The following is a 14,888-nucleotide window of genomic DNA, read 5'->3' on the forward strand; positions in this document are numbered from 1 at the left end:
TGTGAATGCTGACAGTGTGCAGGAAACGTCCACCATAGTTTTCTTCCCCTGATGGTTACTGTCTAAAGATGGCTTCCTTACAGAAACTGCACCTACTGAGATTAGCAAAACCTGCCTCTTTGTTCAGCTCTACATAGTAAGCCTTCCTGCTTGTTTTATGTGTGTATAATAACCTTACCCCCTTGTTCATCTATATGCAATAACTCTGTATCACTGAGCTTCAGAGATATTGTAGATTCTCCATTTAGTCAGACCAGACTACCCAATCATGTGTCTGCCATTTCTTTCTTCCCTCATTGGTCCTAGTCAGGGTTCCGGGACCCAAGCTATACAAAGACGCACCAGCAGGCTTCATTTATCGGTTGAGGAATTACTCCATAGCTATAACATCAAGATCTTCTTTTATTTAATCACAGACTTAAAATTTCAAGGATCCCAGGTGTAAGGGTACAGATATGCAGTTCACAATTTTGACAATACCTCCAAGGTACCATTTTTTTTTTAATTTGAAAACAACTTCATATTCTGCCTACTGTCCTTGGTCCAAACTCCAGAAATAGCCCCAGGAGAGGAGGTAAGGGAAATGACAGAGACCCATCAGATCCCAAAGTCATCTCTGCTTGTTGCCTCTTCTATTGGTATAAGATAACTTCTGATACTTTGTTGTTCAGCCTTTTCCTTCTCAGGCACCTGTAATTCCACCTTTGAGTAAATCTCTCTCTTCTTCCTACCAACAACGACCATTACTTGTTCTGTCTCATGCAGGGACCGAGCAAAGGTGACACTAAGAAGCAGGGTGCATCTCCCGCTTCTCACAGCAGGACAGAAGAGACCAGAATGCTTTGGCGATGAGCACACATGCAGAAGGCAACTCCCCCCCCTACCCCCTCAGAGATATTGACAGGGAAGTATATCTGAGAATTATAGCAAGAGACACTTGCACCTCCCCCCCAAGTCAGAGACTAATGACATAAAAAAACATGACTCAGAAGCTCCATCAAAATTTAATGAAGTAATGTGATATGTCTTCAGATTACTTGGGAAATATTCATTGTTGAATGAACAAGGAAACAAATGGAGAAAGAGTTCATAAGAACCCATCCAACCACAGCAGTGGACCCAGTCAGTGAGACTATCTGGGTTCCTGGTGTTACTGTCCAGAGGACCCTGTGAATTTGGAATTTATTGATCCTTATAACAATCTTCTAAGTGAATGCTTTCTTATATACTTCACTGTCTGCTGAGTTCGGATGGTGGCCTGAGGGTCTCAAAGCTTATGCATGGCAGACCTAAGCCAGGAGCTTTAGCTTTAACATTGCTGTATATGCTACGGTTTCTGCCTGAGCACCCTGCGAGTTCATATACAAAGACGTTTGGAACAGACTTGCCATTAGACTATGTGATTCCAAGCACTGTCTACTATATACTAGTTTCCACTGGAGTGTGTTAGTTAGCTCTCTGTGAACACCTGAGGCAATCACCTTAGGAAGAAAGCAGGAGGTCTAGGGAGATGTCAGTGGAAAAGGGCACTTGCCACTAAGCCTGGTGACCCGAGTTATCTCTGGTACCCATAAGACAGAAAGAGAGAACCAATTGTTGCTGTTGTCCTCTGACCTCAACACTCACACTGTGGCAGATGCTTCCTTGAGCTACACATACATAATAAATAGATGCAATGAAGAAGTAAAGGGTTTATTTTGGCTCAGTATTGGAGGCATTGGTCCACAGTCAGCTGGTCCCACGGCTTGCCCTGGTGAAAGATGCTGAGGGGGTGGTGGTGGAAGTAAGCTGCTTACCTCTCAGCATCCTGGAAGCAAAATTGTGAGGACAAGGAGGAGGAAGAAACTATGGTCCTGTCTTAGTTAGATTTCCATTGCTGTGAACAGACACCATGATCAAGGCAACTCTTATAAAAGACAGCATTTAGTTGGGGCTGGATTACAGGTTCAGAATTTCAGTCCTATATCATCATGGCAGGAAGCATGGCAGCATCCAGGCAGACATAGTGCTGGAGAAGGAACCGAGAGGTCTACATCTTCATCCAAAGGAAGCCAGGAGCAGCAGACTGTCTCCCATACAGCTAGGAGGAAGATCTCAAAAGCCAGCCCCCACGGTGACACACTTTCTCCAACAAGGCCACACCTACTCCAATAAGAGCACATCTCCTAATAGTGCCACTCCCCGGGACAAGCATATTCAAACCACCACAGATCCCGCATACCCCAAACAGCCTAAACCATCACACTAGGTCCCACCTTTTAAAGCATCTATCACTTTCAAATAGTCAAAGTGGGGCCAAGCCTTTAGTGTAGACATTTGAGATCCAAACTGTAGGAACCATAGCAACTCCCAAGGACATTTCCAAGAGACAGGCGTCCTTCAGTTTCAGGCTGCTGCATTTACCTGAACAACGAGTCAGTCTTCCTCTCTCATCAGAGAAAGAGCAGAGGCAAGGAAAGTGGAGACTAATTGCTTATTGGCATGCATGGAGAGAAAGGATGTATCTGATGGAAATTTCTATTCATCCATCATCCTGGGGAATGAAACCAATGTTATTCTCTAAAAGTCTCAACAAAAAGCTTTGGCAAATACATAGTGCCTGTTGGGGAAAGAAGGGATGGAGGCACCCTAACCTTCTTAATTCTAAAGTAGAGAGGTAGGCGTAAGGAAGGCAACATGTACCTAGTTAGCAGAGAGCCTGGACTAGGGCAGGTGTCCCAAGTCATGTTGTAAAGAGCTCTCCACTATTCCAGCTCCACTCTGGGTTTCTCTCAGTGGCCTTACTATTTTGAGGTAGTCATTCATTCATTCAGTCAGTCATTCATCCCAAAACATTTGTTGATGCTTCCTCTGTGCCAGGCTTTGCCCTCCTTGGGATATAGAATACGCTGAAGGACGGCTCCCCTTCCTGCATTCAGAGACTATAGTCTCTTGAGGGAGACAGACCATAGTAATCAAACCAAGAAATAGACAAACGATTAGACTGAAAACTACCAGGAAAGAAAAAAGTTCAGTGTAGCCTGGGGGCCGGACAGCCCTGGGAGTGTCTGTAGGCAGAAGGCTGAGGGGTGATGAGACATGGCGGCTGGGAAGAGCACATGCGCAGGAACTCCTCTTGGAGTGTCTCAAAAACATTGTAAAAGAACAGTGTGCAAGTGAAGAGACTGGATGGCTCATTCTGTGCCAGGTTTCTCGTTATCTGGATTCTGGGTGCATCTGTGAGGGTGCATAGGCATGAAAATCATGTCTAAATCGGTAGATAGGCCAAGAGGACGGCCCTCTGTAGTGTGGATGGACATCCTCCAACCTACAGAGAGCCCTACAAGAACAAAAAGGCAGAAGAAGGTGGCACGGTCTAAGCTCTTAGCTCTTCAGCTTCCTGGACCCCTGCTTGGGTCAGGCCATGCATGTTCTCCCTGCAGACCTGAGTTTATGTACCAATCCCTGGCTCTAAGAATCTCAGGCTCAACTATGGTCCCAGCATGCAGATGGTAGAGCACGGGGCTTTTCAGCTCTCCAAAAACGCAGGAACCAACTTCTCAGAATGAATCTTCTCGTGTGTGTGTGTGTGTGTGTGTGTGTGTGTGTGTGTGTGTGTGCGCGCTGGACCTGACCCTTCATCTAAGATAGGTCCCACAGGTTAGCACCCTGGGGAGATAAGCTTAGATAATACTTAGAAATTCAGGGTGCAAACATTGTGTGATGACATATAATGTTCATTATGCTAATTACACCTATCTACCTTCTTGCTTGTGATGGAGACACTGGAAGGAAATGCGTAGAATGGTTAGGATGGTTGTAAAGAGTTGTGGGGCTCTGGGTAACGTCTTTTTTTGTCTATTTCTTTATTGTCTCTCTCATCTTCCCTAATGTGCTTCATGACTCTGGATATAGAAAAGAAAACTATGCCTAACGTTAAAACATGGCCTAGAGTTGAGGGTGTTTTAGATTTGTCTTGATATTTTAACTTAAAAACATGAAATAAAATGTAAATATAGATTTTAAATATTAAATAGTAATATGTCAAATGATAAAAACTGCTGTATTTTCCCCATGTATACTCCATTTTCATCATCTCAAGGTGAACACTTGCAAGTGTTTGGGGTGTTTTCCCACTTTCAGTTGTCACCTCCAAATTCCTAAACAAGATGGCTGGCCTGCCTCCCTGCCAGCCTGGTGTTCCCTCCCTCCTCTCTCCCTCTCTCTTTCCTCTTCTCCTCCCCTCCTTCCCTCCCCTCTACTTCTCTTCCCACCCCTCTCCTTCCTTCCCCTCTCCTTCTCCCCTTTTCCCTTCCCACAAGAAGGCCATACATCAGAATAAACAAATTTGGGGAATTTAAATGATCTCTTCAATAATCTCTCCCTCCTCGACTTTGGGGCTCTTTTGAAATATCAGTTGTTTGTATTTTGAACATCTTCATTATTGGTCATATCTCCTTATCTTTCCTCTGTAATTTTCCATTGTTTTTAATTTATATCTTGGAAGAGGCCTTAACTTTGTCATATAATAAATACCTCTTACTGAATGTTTAAGTGTTCGCTTTGTTTTAAATTTTGAAAAGCCAGTTCTTCTGTTGGATGTAGAGTCTCTTATTTCACAATGCACCATGTCCTCATCAGTACTAAGTGTAGCTCATCGGTCTGATTTTCTTCTGTCTTGTCTGGTTCCTAATTCCCTTCCTTCCCCCTGCATCTGTTTATTCTAGTGCATGACTTTCTTACTGGGAACTTTAAGTGTCTGTTGACTCCTGGCTCTAAGCTTACATTTAAGATGAGGATATCAGATAGATATCTGGAGACTCTAGGTGGAGAAGCAGGGCTTATGAAAAGGTCAACTTCATTTTCCAAAAGACAAGAAGTAGGTGCTTGCTGGCTTCATTGGGGAACCCCCTAAAATAAAGGTCCTTAGTGTATCAGGAGACAGCCAGCCCATTTCTCTAGAAACCAAACTCCCGGTCTCTCCGTGAGTTAGGGTGTGAATGTTGGTGGACCAGGTATCTCATAAGATCTAGCATGTTGTCAGGTCTGGTATTGCAAGGCCACAGCCTCCTCTTTGCCACCCCTGACCTCACTCATCTTTTCTTTATATCACATGTCTCATGTGTACAAGTTGGCCTCAAACTTTATATGCAGCTAAGAATGCCTTCTGGAATAATGGGTAACCTTTCTAAACTCAGTTTCTCTAGAGAGACATCTAGTTTTATGAAGGAGAGTTACCCAGCTGATTATGCCAGGACAAGGAATCCTGATCCAATACTCCAGTCTAGATTTTAGCTCTCACTCTTTGGTTATATGATGCTTCCAAGTTCTAAGGCTTTCCATAGTCCTGTGTCTGAATACACTCACTTGTGGGCGTCTTTGACAGGACATGGCCAAGTTCAGAGAGCTCAAGCCTGAGCTGATCCCGCTTTACCCAAACAATTTTATCTGTTAAGTTATGCCATCTACAATACACTGAGGAAGAACGAACTTCACATTAGGCGTGTTAAAGCCTAATGCGAAAATGGACACCAGCACATCTACCATCCAATTTGAAAACCAGCACATTGCTAATATCAGACAATTTCCCCTTTGAGAGATTGCTTTCTAGGAGAGTGAACGGGAGCTTTTTCATTAGTGCCACAGCCTTGCCCACTCCCCCGTCTCCATGTCACACCATTCCAGGCCAGTCAGTCCCCTTGCTTCATCTTCTAGCTCTCTTGGCCTCTCCCTCACATTTTACATCTGTTCCCTCTTTATGTTCTCAGAACACAATTTACCTAGACTCTCATTTGAGCAATAGTTGGATGGATGAGTCAAAGAGGGGAGGTGACCAGGGCAAGTTCTTCAGAGCCACTATAGGGAGTCTCTGTGGGATCCCTTTGGGGGTGCAGGGGGGTTGTCTCCTAGACAGGAGCTTGTCTGAGGCTTATCTAGATGGAAATCTTTATTTTAACATTTGTACTTCTTAGTGACACTTGAGATGAGACATATTAGTTACCCTGACTAAAGAGCTGAACTTCCTGATGTGGTTTAGCGTCAAGGAAAGGCAGAAAGTCTGCTCACGGGCTGCTTGTCTGGAGGAACCATGGACTCTTCTAACAAGCACTGCTTATTTCTGGTGATCGAAAACCTCTTCACAGTATGTCACCACTACTGGTGACACTGGGTAACAATGCAGTAGAATGCACAGTCCTTTGGCCTGATCTTTCCGTGAGCCTACTCCCCAGAGTGCAGGACACTTAAAAACATTCCCCTGTAGGAGGTTAATGTGGTCCACTTCACACCCGGGCTCATTTTATACACCAGCCCCTTGATGCCCCTACAACTGCAGTTTCAGAATCTGCCCAGGGGTCAGTTTGGCTCTTCTCTTCTGCAAGATGGGGTAGGGTCCTATCTGGCAGGGCTCTGGGTGCTACCCCACTGGGTAAGCATGCTCTCTGTCTCCCAGGTCCTCATCTGTCTTCGAGGCAGGTCTCTAATGACCCCAGCGCTGGCCTGCTCAGCAGGACTGCAGATGTTGTTAATGGATGGGAAATTACCCAGCGCCTTGCAAGACTCTAGTGAGTGTTTGTTCCTGAGCCCTCACAGGCCTGCATCCTGTGTGCGCCCAGATGAGTCCTTCACCAAGACACAAAGCACAGAGTGCTACTCTGCCCCGTGCCTCCCGACGGCTTATGTATACTCCAGGCTGTAGTATACGTGTGGGTCACTCTCGATTGTAGGGATGCTAACCTCCACACCCACCCCAAAAATCGTCTCCCCACAAATTAAAAAATAACTTGTTACTACTTATTAGGAGATCAATGCATTTTCATGGATGGAAAATTTAGAAAAAAAAAAACACAAATCGGCAAAAAGAAGGAGGAAAATCCATACTCCTGTCTTCTAGAGAGAAATATTATTAAGATTTTAGGTTATAACTTTATGGAAACTTTTCTGTATAAATATGAAGATATGAAATAACACTATAAATAGGAAGATATGAAATAACACTATAACAATAATGTGAATCATAACTAACATCATTGACCGCTTTATAAGTTTGTTTCCATTTGTGTAAACACTAAATTAGTTGTTTAGTGTGCAAGTGAGAGGGAGAGGGGGGAGGGAGAGGAGAGGGAGATGGAGACTAACAGAGAGAGAGACAGAGAGAGAGAGAGAGAGAGAGACAGAGAGAGAGAGAGATTCAATTGTGTGGTTCTCAAGTGTGAGCTTTGTAGATGAAATTGTTGCGTTGTAGTGTGGAAAGGTTTGACATGGCTGAACAGATTAGTGTTGAACAAAATGACTCACTCTGGAAAAAAAAAACCATTTATTCCTACCTCTGAATTAGGACAAAACTGAATTCCCAATGGACTAATGACCCTGTGTATGACAGAGAAAGACAGGAGCCATATAGAAGGGGTGTAGTCTTTGTGACTGTGGAGCTTGGAGCAATTTCCTATCTGAGACCCAAACAATAGAAACCTTTAAAAGAAAAATTACTGGCTACATACAGTCAAAATTAGAGATTTCAGTTCGGAAGAGTTAACCTACCTGACAGACAGAGTTAGAGAAGATGTTTGTTGGGCTTGAAATCAATAAGGACTGGAGGCTTCCAGGGACTCCCATGGACTGTGGAGAGAAAGGTAGGGAGCTCCCCGGAAAACAGGGCAAACGGGGAGGCAGTTCACAGAAGAAGAAACCCAACTGCTGATAAGCATATGAAGAGACACTCTTTTCCTGGTAATCAGAGAACTGCACATTGAAGTTACATTTTGATCCACTTCAAAATCATCAGACTGATACAAATGGAAGATTGTAGGAAGTATCAAGTGCAGAGGAGAATGTGGAGAGAGAGAGAGAGAGAGAGAGAGAGAGAGAGAGAGAGAGAGAGAGAGAGAGAGAGAGAGAGACTGAGTCTGGCACTGTTGTGTGTGGAAAACTCTATACAGCACTTCAGCATCCAACTGCTCCAGAGACAGATTTTACAAATCTCTGGGGGCTTCGGGAGAGGTGGCAGCCACAGGGCATATTTGTACAAGGGGTTCCTGTGCAGTGGCCTGTGTCCCTGCAGGCAGAAGTGTTTCTGGCCAGGATCCCAAGCAACACCACTGGGGGAAGGTAGAGTTCTTGGCCACCATAATTATATTGAACATGACAGGAAGCATGGAAAAGTAAGAAGGATAATGAGAATGGTTGTCAATTAGGCACGCACACACAAAGCAAAAGCAGTATCATCTATTATTCAAGGGTAGTCATATATCTGAATGAAGAGAAGTGAAGGGGTTAGAGAAGGTGGTGGAGGTAGGTGGGGGTGGAGGTCAGGGTATGGACGAGCACACAATAACATTTAAGAAGGGCTTGTTAGCTATCAGGCACGTGGCATTAGAAAGCAGAGTTAATTCAGCCCCGCGAATCTCTGGTCCGAAAGAAAGGAAAAGAAGGTAAAATCAAATTGGAATTCGTGTGAGCAGAGGGTATCCTTATATGGCCAGAATGCTGAGATGGTCTGTTTAAGGGCTGCATAATAAATCATTGATAAGTTTCAATTCTTTATTATTTGTAATGGAGTTCTCACAACACCCTCTCCAGCTGTCAGGACCCTAGGGCGGAGCCAGAGCCTGCCAGGCTCGCTTCTTTACCTACCTGGAACCTGCAGTGAATATAGCCATAAAGACAGGGTGTGGGGACCACCTCAATATTCAAGTCACAATTAGGAGAATGACTTGGGAAAGGTCTGCAATTTCTATTCCATAAAGACAGTCTGACTATCTCTTTATCCATATTTCATTGGTTCCATCTAATATTTAAAGTCTACCCCCAATATTTGTAGAATGAAAAGCAGAAATCTAAGTGGTTCTAACGTTATTTCCCCAGTTCCCACAGCCCGCGCTGCTTGGTGTCGGTCTCTGAATTCATAACACAAACGAACAGAAGACAAAAATCGTTTGCAGATTCTGAAAGGAAGGATTTCGACAGGAGAGATGTTTAGAACGTGCTAGTCTGGGAAGCTGGAGAGGAGGCGGTCCTTAAAACCAACCAATCAAAGACCTGGAAAGGGAAGCTTCCCAAGCACCCGCCCCCTCGGGAACATCTGCTCTCCCCCCCCCCCCCACACACACCCCATTTACACCAAACTCACTTGTCAATTTCCTCAGAGAAACTTGAATGGATTTTTCTAACCTGCCCCAACTCCAAATTGATCAGTTAATTAAGCTGATCTCTAGGAGGCTGTTGAGGAACGGGCTCTTTTCTCCTTTTATGTTCTACAGTTCCAAATAAACTCTTCAGAGGCACCCACCTCGGGCAGAGGAGCACTCCTTACTAAAATCCTACTCCTTCTCCTCCTGCACACAAACAGACCCAGTGGTTATCTGTTGCTATTTATTTACGATTTATTACTTTTAAATATACAATTGTTGGGTTTTCCCAGGATTGTTGTATATTTGCTGTCTTTATTTGCTTTGAGGATTCAAAAGGAACTGGTAGGTCACTAGCTGTGTGTGTGTGTGTGTGTGTGTGTGTGTGTGTGACTTGCTGCAGTGTTACATTTTAAAGTCACTCCTTTGATCTACAGGCAGGTGAGTGATGAGGTAGTTGCTGTGTATTGTAATGCGAAGGATCACCCTCCCAAGTTCTGGTTGCCCCCAGTGAGGAGAAATCTTCACTTTCACCAAATGATGCTATGTAATCTTTCTCCCTAGGTTATCCCTAGTTGGTCAATAAAGATGCCTACAGCCAATCAAGTTGGTCCTGGGCTTGGGGTCTGAGTCAGAGGCCAGGAAGACAGAGAGGGGAAGAGAGAGGAAAATACCATGAGGTAAGGGATCATGGGGGCTGGCCAGTTGGAGTAAGAGTGTCCCAGGCAGAGCATGGGAAATCATATTTTGGGGTTATTGACAGGGAAGTAGAGAGAATAGCCATAGAGGGTTGATATCTGCCCAGCTCTAGTGCTTATAAGGCTTATTATAGATATAAAAGTGTTGTGTCTTTTAGCTGGGAACTAAGTGATCTAAGTGGGGTAGAAATTAAATTTTTATTGCATTGAGTGAGAATGGTTGATTATCTAGACCTGGCTGAGGAGGGAGTGAGGCCAGTGACCTGGGCACTAGCTCTCTCTTTAAGGTTTTTCTGGCTACTTGAAGCACATTACCTCATTGGTCCTCAAAATATCTCAGTGAAAAAGGAAGGAAGGAAGGACGGTGTACGGAATGGAGCCATGACTAGTGCAGAGTACATTGCTCATGTAACCATCACTTCCTCCTCCCCCACCTCTCCTACCTACAGTCAATTTCAGAAACTGAGGCAGAGGGAGCTGAAATTGCAGCCCTAAGTTTCCGAGAGTCTTCAGACCAAGGAAGGCCAGGGAGGCCTTTAAAAAACTGCCTAAGTAAGGGCTAAAACACACACTTAGACGATGGCATCCCTGGGTGCGGACAGCTGGGAAGTCAGAAATACACATAGGAGAGTGATGGGTAGGAGCCATGCTAAAGTTAGAGACAGGCTCTGGCTTTCAGAAGTGGCCACTTTGGGGTGCAGCTGGCTCTTCACCTGACTCAGTGTTTTGCTGATAAGTACAACCCAGTTTGGTTCACACACACACACACACACACACACACACACACACACACAGAGAGAGAGAGAGAGAGACAGACAGACAGACAGACAGACAGATACACACACAGAGACACACACAGACAGACAGACACAGACACACACAGACACACAGACACAGACCTTCCCCCGCCCCCCCCCCCACAGACACACACACACACCACATATTGAACTGACCCCATTTTGTTTAATTTCTTACATTTTACAAGGCCTTTCAGATTACTTCCTGAAAAGCTGTTTTGATAATGATTTTTAATTTTAAAGAAGAAGGTCTGATTCAAAGATTATCAACCTACATCTTACTCAAAAGTGCTTCTCAGGTGCCTAACTCAGTAGCTCTGAAGCCTTCCTTTTACTATGCAAGGGCAGCCTTAATGGAAACCACACCTCTGTCAAAAGCACAGTGACAGCTCTGGGATCCTCTGGGAAGTCCTGGTGCTTTTCTGCTCATGGCCTTTGTGTATCATGTTCTAGGTTCCAGGAAATCATTCTTCTTTGGAGGACTGATACTGAGGTCTAGGTGGCTCGGGAGGCAGGAAAACAAACAAGGAAACAAACCAGGAGGCAGAAACAATCTCCCAATGTGGAACTGTAGGCACAATAGAGTTGTATGGCTCTCCACCAGGCAGCCCACTGGGAAAGGAAGTCCTGCAGTGAAGCAGTCCTTGGAATGAAACCGGTGCCTTGGGCTGGGGATAGAGCTTGGTTGATTCAGTGATTACCTGCCAGGTGCAAGGTCCTGGGTTCAGTCTCAAGTACCATAGACAACAAGAAGTGCTGTTGCCTCCAGCTAAGTGTCTCCTCAGCATTCTAAAGCCAATGCAAATAAATACACAGCATTCACATATTCCTTCCTTCCCATAACAGCCTCAGAGGTGACATGATAACCCCCGATATTCAGGAGCTCACAAATACACAAACAATCAAACTGCAGGATGGTACCATTAACCATCATAGAGATAGATACAGAAAGCAGAGGTTTTGGGCAGAACTATGAAAGCATTTAAGGAATTTATAGAATCCAAGACAACATTTATAAGTCCTAAGTCATAGAAGGCAGCAGAGATGATATTTAACGTCAGTATGTATGTGGCATTGAAGACCATGGATTGATGACCTCCACAGGACACAGCGGGTCAAGACCTGGGTCAAGGGGGTACCCATGTTCCAGTCCCATGTTCCAGTCCCATGTTCCAGCCATTGTTTTGTCTTCATGCAAACACTGCATTAGTCCTAAACATCTTAATGTCCTCATCTACAAAATGGAAATTCATAATATAATTTATCATAGATCATACTGGAAAGTGGTGTTGGGGGACTAAGTGAGATGATACCCCTTATGTATGCTATGTGCCTAGGTGATTGCTTGGCACAGAAGCCAGCACTCAATAAGAGTTAACAAAGATTTAATAGCAATAATTTACTATACACAAAAGATTCTTCTACACAGGCAAAACAGAGTTCCTAAGTAGCTGTGTGGTTTTTCTGGCTGTGGTCGGTTTGCTACTCAACGCTTTGGTTGTGTACTGCTGTCCCAACACAAAAAGGAATGGAAAATCACAACTGTGGGCTTCATATTTGTTTCAAATGATGTAAGCCAGCGATAAAGGAAGGCAACTATCAGGAAGTCTGGAGAGAACCCAGGGCTACTATGTGCTCCAGGGAGGAGCCATCACCCCCTGTCAGTACAAAGCTCTTTAAAGGGATGAGAGACTGGGAGGGAATTTGCAAAGGGTTTAAAGAAGCTGTGATGGACTTAATGAGCGCAGTTTACAAAGACCTCTGCAGAAAATCCGAGAAAAAGCATGAGACCAGGAATGGTTACAAGAGAAGTGTCAGGAGGATGAAAGTATAAAAGAAGCTGAGCGTGCAAAACACAAAAAAGATAGTAGAACAGGTCTTAGGCAAGATTAGGGGAGGGAGAGGCCAACCGGGGCTTGAGTGGATGGCAAATGGGTAGACTCTTTATATGGAGAAGTCAGAGTCCTGTGGTAAGTACTTTTGTCTGTTTGCTCCAACAAGAATCACGGTGGAATGGAACAGCATTTAGGAATACGGGCATTGGTAAATGACAATGGGCCAGGGAGTCTTTAAGGGGCATCATGGGTGAGCTCACAGTTGGGTGCAGAGTGCGGCAGTGAATGAATTATGTACCCAGGCAACTTGCAAATGAGATTCTGCAGTCATTACTGGTTGAAATTGGAAGAATCTCAGAGAGTGGAAGAGGAGCTGAAAAAGAAACGCTGGTGAGCACAGTTGCTTATTTTTAGAAACAGAGAGGCAGTTGAGCTCACAGATTTTGCTCTTAGAATCACAGGCAGGGAAGCTGGTTGTCCACCTGGGGTAGGAATTGGTTATTGCTGCCTGAACTATCACTGCCTGACCCTACTTGCCCTTGGGTGTTGGAAGTGAGGTGGCACGGAGTCAACAACACAGACTATGGTAGCAAGTGAGAAACACCGCAAGCTCCTTTAATACCTTCCACTCTTGCCCCATTGGTCCCAAGAAAACATCTCTTCTAAACAGCAGTTGCCGATTGGCCAGCATTGTCTGCTCCAGCAATTCTTGGTCTCTCAGGCAGTCCTCAATTAGGTCCTCCTGCAGGAGGTGCTTTTGCAGCTGTGCTGGGCCCTGGTATTTACATAGAGGTGGTCTTGCTGGTCCTGCTACAGGTTATGGTTTGGATAATTGATGAGCTCCCTGGACAACAGGACAGGCTGTAAGGCAAACCACCATGGGTGGGTCCCAGTTTCTTCTTTTACTCCTTTGATCTCCTTTGGCCTAGGGTCCCCAGAGGTCAACTGAACTGTATGTCTAGATTTCATGAAGTCTCTCATGATGCTGTTGCTGAGGGAAAGAATGATTTAAAACAAACAAACAAACAAACAAACAAAAAAACAAAAAAAACCAGAGGGTGGAAAGAGCCTGTGAGGAGTCATAATCGGCAATCTCCAGCGGGAAGAGCATTTCTAACGGTTTCTACCTCTTTCCTCATTGTCTTGACCAAACATTTTTTATATTATTGTTTTTATTCTAATATTTATTACAAATCCACTGTGTGTCAGGATACATGTTTAAACAACTTTCTCACCTGCATGACTAGACGAAGTCTGATGCTGGCATTTTAGCTTCAGAATACCTGTGTCCCAAGCCACCGCTGTTTACTTACATTGATGGGCTCACTGCAGAAAGAGGGCAGATGGGGAAGACATGGGCTGAGGTCAGGAGGAGCCAGCATGGTTTTTCCAGGGGCACAACTGAAACAGGAAGCAATTTTACTGAGCAAACTGAAGCTCCTGGAGTAAGGTTAACCACAGGACCCCAGGCCCATACAGGATAGGAGGAATGGAAGAGCTTGGCTGTTTGAGTAAGCAAGACCCGGGTGGCAGGAAGCTTAATCTGAGACAATAGCATCGTGAGACAGGCAGAAGCCAAAATAGGAGGAGACAACGCAGTTCCTTAGCTTTTAGTTGGTCTGAAGATATTAGCTAGGGATTTGGACTCATTAGCATAATTTGATGGATTAGCAAGAGGAGTTAGAATTCCTCATCCCATTTTTTTTTGTCTGTCGTATTTTCAGGAACACATTAAGACTCAACCATGGTGGGAGAAAGTCATCAGCAGAGGATGCTGGGAACCATGACTTCCTGGAGGCAGCTCTTCCACAGGAGCGGAGCCAGTGTTCTCAGCGAAAACAGCCAGGACCTACCACCATTCAGGAAACAAATATATGACCCTGCACTCAGCTAGGAAGGGCGAACTTCAGAGGTCCCTGGAGCGCTCTTCCCACACTGGAAAGACAGGAACTGGAAAGGCATTTCCACGAGCGTGCCTTTCAGACTTGACTGTTGCCTACAGCCAGAATTACATGTTGCAGCTCCACCCAGACTGTACATAAGCACACATAGGCTACTGAAACAAGCATTCCAGAAAAATCACTTCCCCTTGTTGGGTTGAAGTGGCTTTGGTTTGGTCTATTCTGTTCTATTCTAGTCTATTCTGTCTAGTTCTGGTCTTTATCAAAGCTATTTAAAAGTGCTTGCCCAGATCATTCATGAAATGATTTCCTGGCTCATTAATGGGTTGTAACTCATAGTTTAAAACACGCTGGAGCTGGGCAGGCAGGTGTGGAGCTATGTCATGCTAGCCATTGCTCCAGATCAGTAGCTCTCAACCTTCCTATGCTGTGACCCTTTTAACACAGTTCCTCATGTTGTAGTGACCCCAACTATAAAATTAATTGGTTGATACTTCATAACTGCAATTTTGCTACTGTTACTGTTACGAATCGCAATGTAAATATCTTATAT

At 44.6% G+C, this 14,888-nt stretch overlaps 1 long non-coding RNA gene across 4 annotated transcripts in view; it reads left to right on the plus strand.

The window, feature by feature from the left end:
- Nucleotides 1–9,732, plus strand: part of Gm30991 — a 58,757-nt gene extending 49,025 nt beyond the window's left edge. For 3 of the 4 annotated variants that reach the window (XR_867400.2, XR_375761.3, XR_375762.3), the window contains one exon: nucleotides 8,842–9,732. This is a non-coding gene — a long non-coding RNA (predicted gene, 30991). The remainder of the gene's footprint in view (nucleotides 1–8,841) is intronic. The other variant, XR_001783865.1, reaches the window with a different exon arrangement.
- The last annotated feature ends 5,156 nt before the right edge of the window (nucleotides 9,733–14,888 follow it).

This window comes from Mus musculus, chromosome 3, assembly GCF_000001635.26.
Source record: "Mus musculus strain C57BL/6J chromosome 3, GRCm38.p6 C57BL/6J".
Taxonomy (NCBI): domain Eukaryota; kingdom Metazoa; phylum Chordata; class Mammalia; order Rodentia; family Muridae; genus Mus; species Mus musculus.